Source organism: Choloepus didactylus, chromosome 18 (genome assembly GCF_015220235.1).
Source record: "Choloepus didactylus isolate mChoDid1 chromosome 18, mChoDid1.pri, whole genome shotgun sequence".
Taxonomy (NCBI): Eukaryota; Metazoa; Chordata; class Mammalia; order Pilosa; family Megalonychidae; genus Choloepus; species Choloepus didactylus.
This window is the reverse complement of record NC_051324.1, coordinates 64678853-64687037: the sequence shown is the minus strand read 5'-3', so window position 1 is coordinate 64687037 and position 8185 is coordinate 64678853.

Here is an 8185-nt window from a genome sequence, read left to right as displayed (position 1 = left end):
ACCCTAATTTAAAACATGGACTATAGTTAATAGTTCAATCATAAAAAATATGCTTTTGTCAATTGTAACAAATGTACCACACCAATGCAAGGTGTTAATACTGGGGTGGTATATGGGAAGCCTGTATTTTATGCATGATTGTCCTGTAAACCCACAACTTCTCTAATTAAAAGAAAAAAACAAAAAAAAAAAACTGATCAGTTATTTGGAACTAAATGTTACGAAAAATGTGGTAGCTAAAGAAAAGCACACAGCCACTAGGCTGGCATTACTTTAAATTTATGGTCTCGATTTCATAGGGGACTTAAGGGCTGTCTGGCAATAGAATACATTTCCTTCTTTTAGTCGTGCTCCTGGTCTCTGAGATGAGGATTTGGGATGCTTTCTAGCTCCATTCAAACTTCTAAGACCCCCCCACTCTCAGCTGATTACTTTGCATATCTTTACACTGAAAACATGGAAGTTTTGAAAAGAGAAATTCTTCAACCTTGGTTCCCTCCACTCCAACATGAAATCTGCCTCTAAGTCTCATATTCTGTTTTCTCTTCTGTTTCTGTGGCTAGGAGCCACTTCTCCCTCCACCTATACACTAAACCACATCCCTTCTCGTCTTTTCAAGAAATCTACTTCTTTAATTATCTCCTCTCCTACCTTATCTATTTTTTCCTCTCCAAGGGATCATTCCCATCTGTTCATAAACATGCTGAACTACCTCCCACTAACAAAAGAAAGAAAAATACAAAGAAAGAATGGAAAAAGGAAATCTTCCCTTGACCCTTATTTCAGTTTGCTAAAGCTGCCTCAATGCAACATACCAGAAATGGGTTGGCATTTTCAATGGGGATTTATTAGATTGCAAATTTACAGTTCTAAGGCCATGAAAATGTCTGAATTAAGGCATCAAGAGAACTTTCTGGGAGGAAAGGCCAATGGCATCTGGGGTTCCTTTGTCACAAGGGACAGCACATGGTGATGTCTGCTGACCCTTCTCCTGGGTTCTGGTCTCAAAATGTCTCTGTCAGTTCTCTGTGTCCTTCTTGCTTCTCCCAGGGTGTTTTCCTTCTTAGCTTATCTCTACTCTCTCCAAAATGTCTCTGCCTTTTATCCTCTCATAGAGGACTTACAGCAAGGAGATTAAGACTCACCTTGAATGGGTGGGATCACATCTTCATGGAAACAACCTAATCAAAAGGTCCCACCCACAATAGGTCTGTCCCCACAAGAGTGGATTAAAAGAACATAGGCTTTGTGGGGTACATAACAACCCCAAACCAGCACATACTGTGCTATATCTCCCTCCAGCTAGTACTTCATTTATCTTTTTGCCCTTATGTAAAACCGTTTCAAAAGTTACCTCTACTTTCTCACCTTTGATTCTTGATTTAGCCATTTATTCCAGACAGTCTTTCCAAAGTCTTCAATGCTTAAATCTTTGATCAATTCTGTCCTCTTGTATATAGCTCTAGGAAGCATTTGATAATTGATCACTCTTTCTCCTTAGATAACTGTCTTCATTTGGTTTCTAAGTAATCACCCTTCTCTGTCTTTTCTCAGACCTTATTGACTGCTTGTCATCCCCCTTTAAGGAGTTTCCTTCTGTGGTGATCTCATGGTATTCCCCCAGCTCTAGTACTTTGTTTCCCTATCTCCATTCAATTCCTATGAGATCTCATCCAGGCCTATGTCTTTAAATACATATATGAGCAGATAGCTTCCCAATTTATATCTTTAAGTATAACTTATCCCAACAACTCCAAACTCACATATACAGCTTCCAACCCTTTGTTCCCACTCAATTCAACCTGGGCCAAAACTGAGCTCTTAATTTTTGCTAGTCCTCCAGACTTTCAAACTTGCTTCTGCCTCAGGGCCTTTGCACTTGCTTGGAACTTTATACCCCCAGATATCTACATGGCTCACTTTACTACAGGCTTCTGAGTAAGTGTCGCCTCACCCACCCAAGGCCTTCCTTGACTACCCCACCTAAAATGACACCCCACTCCTCTTTGCATGGGTACTTTTTTTTATTATTTTTTTCATATCACTTAGTACCTGATATTATATTATGTATTTGTTTCTTTAATTTCTGTCTCTCCCATCAGATTGTAAATTCCATGAGGGCAAGATTCTTTTCTGTTTAGCTCATTGTTGCCTTCACAGTGGCTATAAAATGACTTGGTGCATGATAAACAGATGCTCAATATATGCTACATGAATTAATGAATGTTGGAAAAATAAAAAATTCTTATCTCATTAAGTGCATTGATTCTAGTTTTGAAAGAAAAAACATAAAGGAGAGGAAGAAAGAAAGAAGTAAGGAAGAAAAGGAAAGGAAAGGATAAAAGAGGAAAGGAAAGGAAGAAAGGAAGGGAGAAGCCATCATTTAGAATAAGAATTATCATTCATTGCAATGAACCCTGGGTAAGGATGTAGAAGATATGGAGTCATGTGTCAGTTCTGCCACTAAGAATTATGTGATTGTAGGCAACAGAATTTCTGATTCTTGGTGTTTCACCTATAAGATAAGGTGGTTAGAGGAGGTACATAGGAGATTCTTTCAGTTTTAAAACTCTATCAGATAGAATTCTAATTTATGGTGACATCATATCTCTAAATATAGAAGCATTACAATATTTAATGATGGCAGGGATTTGGATATTAGAAACTAATACTTTTGTCAGACAGTAGAAACAAAGATAGACACCACGTATGGGTCAGTTACTAGGTACTAGGCACTGTGTCAAGTGCTTTCACATGCAATGTGTTATTTAATTGTCACAACAACTCTGTGAAGTAAGTACTATAATCCCTATTTAATAGATAAGGAAACTGGGACTTAGAAAGTTTGAATAATTTGCCCCAGGTCCAAGACTGCTCATAACGCACAAAGCTAGAATTCAAATCTGGATCAGGTGCTCTCCTAGATTTAGGTTTAAGTTAAGCACAAAACACAGAAAGAAACAGAGAAAGAGACTGTGGGATATAGAGAGTGAGAATGAGAAACAAAAAGAGACTCAGAGATAGACGCAGATACAAAGACAAAGAAAGAAACAAAAGCAGAAACAAAGAGACAGAGCAGAGATGGATACAGACGGAGAAATTCAAATCCAATTCTGGAATGGCAATACATCTGTAAGCATTTATTAAACTCTCTTATATAGTATTTCTCTCTCCACAAGCATACATACACAAATACACATACCTTATAATGAGAGAAACATTGGAATTCCATTTTTTTAAAAGACTTTCTTCCTTGACCAAAACTATAGCCTTGATAAAACAATCTGATAGTATAAGACAGTGACCATTCAATTTCTGAATGTGTTATAAACGATGTCATTTAGTCCCTAGCAGTCAGTACTCCGTGGGAAGATGGCCAATCATATCTTTCTCTGTTCTTCACATCTGGATGCTGACATAAGTGGAATTTAGAAAAACAGAAAAAAATTTTAAACAAATATCACAACTCTTTGAAATGAAGGAGAATTATGAGATTGTAATTCTTTACTCATATTATTAAAATGTGTTTATTAAAATGTTTCTCTATACACATTAGCATGATTATTCTAATACAGTATTGGCAACTAATACCTAAATTCTAGCTATTCTCTCTTGCTATGAGTAGATTGCTGCATTATTTATTAGAATCTCAAGAGACACCATCCAGACTTCCATGCCTATATTTATAGATTGAAAATGGCTGTCTAAATGAACTCCAATTTCATCTTCTAAATATATAATCCACATTGAGGCAGCAGAGGGAAAATCTAGTACATGGAATCTATACTTAGACCAATGCCATTTGTTGCTCTCAGTTGTGCTATTTTCTAACTTGAGTGGTATCTGTTTTGTTTTGTTCATAGGCATTTTTGGCAATGTGCTTTCCAAGTTTTTCTTCTAAAGCCCATGCAAGCCGGGGAAAAAAATCACAATGGGTTTACTTCATGGAAAAACATGTGTTCTCTTGTGACCACAAGGTGGCACAATGGTGACCAAGAATGTCCAAACTTCTAATAGGATTGAAATTACCAGAGGCTTTTGCTTAACTGTTATCATTATTACATTTCAAAAGACCCACATTAAGATATCACCCTAGCCTTTGGTGAAAAGATGATGTGTTTCTATTCACTTTTATGGCTTCTTCCTTCTGCCTGCACAATTATTAATATATTGCTTTCCCTCAACACCCAATCCCAGAAAGAACAAATAGCTCTGCAGATTTTTCTTTTTCTTTATTGTCCAAAACTTTAAAAAAAGAGTTATAACTTAGGTAACAAGTCACATTTCAGGGGAAGTATAAGCATAACTTTACCTTGTTTGTGAAGCTGGTGTTGCTCTTGATTCGGGTTTACTCATTCCATGACTATCCTAAAAGTTATTTGTTATACAAGAATAAAAAAGACATCCTGAAAACTTTGGGTTACAGTAAAGGCTATGCTTTGTTATTTACAAATTTCTATTTTCTGGGTCCCATACCAGACATGATATTGGGAATATTCCCTTGTGTTCTCTGCTGACTTAATGATTGCTGGATATTGAGATTAGGCTCAGGAGGCTAGGAGACCACTGCTTCTGGAAATCAAGCTGCTGCAATGATAGCCAGTTATACTTATTGGAAGAGTATAAAAGAGCAGCCACTTTTCCCATATGGAAATTAAATATAGGCTGGCCAGGTACAGTCGCTCAAGTCATTCACTGCACAAATCATGCATCAGAAGATTTACCTCTCAACAATCATCACAAAGGGTTAGTAGCACCTCAACTGACCATTTTCCCCCAACTTCCATAAAATAGGCATTCTGGCATTTCACAAAACTTAGTTGCCTGTTTATGTCCTTCGTTGGTTTATGCCGTAAATGTGGTTTGCCCTCATCAGGTTTTTAGTACTGAATCTTAGTTATTACATTTTCATGCCACTTCTTTCCTCCTGCTATTGCAATTGCAAAAGCAATATTTCAACTTTTTTTTAGTTCAGACTTTGTATCACTGCTAAATGCCTTAAATTTTGTTGTCTAAAAGGTAGGCTCAATTTTAGAAAAGGGCAGTGATATCAGATTGGAAATTAAGTTTAATGAACATTATTATTTGAACTGAATAGTCAATTTATTGTTCTGGGAAGAATAGAATGTACATCACAGTTAATTATATGTTAAGGAAGGATTTAAGAAGCAGCAGAAAATAACATGAAATTGGATCTTTCCAGCTAAATTCAGATAGTGCAGTAATCATGAAAATAAGAAAGACTGATCTAAATTACATATGATAATGGAAAAACGCATAAAAAGCCAATGAGGAAAAAAAAAAAGAATCAGGGCTAAAAGTAGAGTGAGGGTCATTGCATTTTATAGCTGCAAGGATCCTGAAGAAATTTAGAGCAACATCCATGTTATACACGATTGGGAACGATAGACCAGAGAGGCAGAGAGTCTTCCCCAAATCCCACAGCTCATTGGTGGCTGGGCTGTGACTAAAAGTGAATTCTCTTAGGAGCAGCAAGAGGATGCACTTAGAAACTTAACCTCAAACATCAGGACGAGAGCATGGATATTTGGAAAAAAATAATTTTGTGATTATTAGTAAAGCATTGTAAACATATAGCCAACACCTTCCTGCTTTTCCTTTCAAATTTATCTGAACAATGCTACAAGTACTGATATATATGGAAGAGAGCAGGAGATGTTAGTTTGCTGAACAACTTCTGTCTGCCAGGTAGTTACATCGTTGTCTGTGTGTGTGTGTGTGTGTGTGTGTGTGTGTGTCTGTGTGTGTAGTCTAGCATAGTCTTCACAATTACCCATAAGTTAAACATTTTCATCTCCATTTATGCTCATGAAGAGACAGAGGTTCAGTGACAATTCAGAAGTTGCATAAAGTCATACCTTTTGCAAGGGACACACCTGGAATTTGAACCCAGATCTGTCTGATTTAAAGCCCATGATCCTCCCACTAAAGTACGTTCTACATTAGAGAATAAGAATTGTTCTTCCTGCGTCCCTAGTGAACGAACATTCCGCTTCCGTTGTGGTACACCGTGTGCCTCTGGCTTCAGGGTGGTCTGCAGATCCCTGGGGCCCACCGACATGTCACAGGCCAGCGAGGTATTCCAAGTTCAATTAGCCACAGCTTATTTGGGTTGTGATGGGTCGTTTTTGGATAATAAGTCTGCTCTTCCCAGAAGCCCACTCATTTACTGGAGCAGTTTGAAAAAGAGTATATGGTATTATGAAACAAAACAGTTAATTACTTTTGTAAACAGCTTTAATTTAATGCCTAGTGGGTAGTTTACTTAATGGGGTATTCAGTGTGATATGCAGCCTGAGTTTTCCTTGGTTTCGTCCTATTTGCTAAACTCTACATATATCTGTTGGGTAGTATTTTTATTCTCAAAACATTCTACTGAATCCTGACACCTCACACAATTGAGAGGAGTGTGGCTTTGGTAAGATAAAATAGAAACTATTTATATTTGGTAGTGAATAATTTATATTCCTTCTACCAAATGGTTCCTTTCTTTTTTTTTTTTTTTGGCTTAGATCAATGTTCAAAATGAGGGAGTATGGGAGTATAAATTAACTGACAAAACACTAAAGGAGATGAAGAGTTTGTTGGTGACAAACAACAACAATAATAAGAGCTTGCATTTTATTAGTGGTTGTTATATGCCAGGAAATGTTCTGAGCACTTTACAAATATTATCCCATTTAATCCTTACAATAACTATGAGGTAGGTACTATTACTTTCCTCACTTCACAGTTGAGGAAACTGGGGCTCAGAGAGATTAACTAAATTGCCTGAAGTCACACAGCAAGAAAATAGTAGAAAGAGGATTTGGAGCTAGGCAGTCCATTCCAGAGCCCGCACTCTTAAACATAGCTTAATACAGCAAAAAGAATCAGTGTGCCAATGATGTAGCTCCAGGTTACACAATTAACAAGCTGAGGAGCTGTTGTTGGCCAGGTGGTGTAACTCCCTAAGCTTGGAAGAGAGTCCTCGCAGCCTCTGCCTCAAGAATGGGCAATATCCATTTAATGGAAGGAAGCTGCACTGCTCATTGCTTGCTCACTCCTAAGACTGGCCCTGACTGAGGATGGCATGTCTCCTCTTCCAGGGTGAAAGAAAGGCTTAGTACGATGGATCAGTGCACATGTCTTACCATGCATTCACATCTCCCTGAAAAGGTGTAAGCCTTTGAAAATTTTTATTTCAATCGTTTTTGCTTGTCTGTGCTTTAGAGATTATCCCCATTTACCATTGCTCTTACCAGCCATTCACCATATTTTTTGTTCTTTTCCACGCTCCAGCCTCTCTGAATAATGGATGACAGTTAACAATTCGGTAGCACTTCCAGCAAAGGCTGAGGGTCGATTTAACAAAGCATCTTGAAATTATCACATTCCCTAGTAGATGATTAAGAAATAATAATATCTCAACCTGAGGCAGAATCAGGTCTGCTTATCATCTATGGTGATGCAAAGAGCCTGGATGGGTTACTGGTAATTGTATTTTCTTCCTTTTCTGGTCTTCCACGACTGTGTCTCCTTGGGCAGGCAACAATGTCTCTGAGTAGGTCTCCTGATACGTAAAATGGGAAGATCAGACTAAGTAAGCCAATGTCCCCCTGATGCTCTGTACATCTTCAGTTCTGCTATAGCTCTGTCTTTAACTTGGCCTGTATGGCTAGACTCCCTTCCCCGTGCAAACTAGTGTCAGATAGAATCAACCAGCAGCAAAATAAATAATTGATCTCTAACATGTGCTTCTAATTCAAATAAAGGGCATTTCACCACAGTGAATATTGCATATAATTGAAATATTTCATGTGGAAACCTGAAGGTTTCTGATAACTCTCAGTAAAGAAGTTTTCACAGTGACTAAACCTCTTGGGGCTCTTTCAGTCTCAAGCTCAAGTTACTTAGATAGTGATTAAGGACGTTTCTATGAGCCCCGGCAGTAAACGATATCGTGGAGAAAAAGCATTCTTTTGCTATGTAATTAAGCAAGATTTAATCTATTTGTTTGGGTTTTCATATATCGGGCTTGCTGAAATACTTTAAATGATTAACTTGTTTCTCTGAGGCCTGTGGAGACTCCAGAGTTTCCATAGATGGCCTGAAATCAATGAGTACCCAGCTCAGATGGCTTTATTTATCCTCCATCTCAGTTGAGCTGCCCTTTCTTTAGATG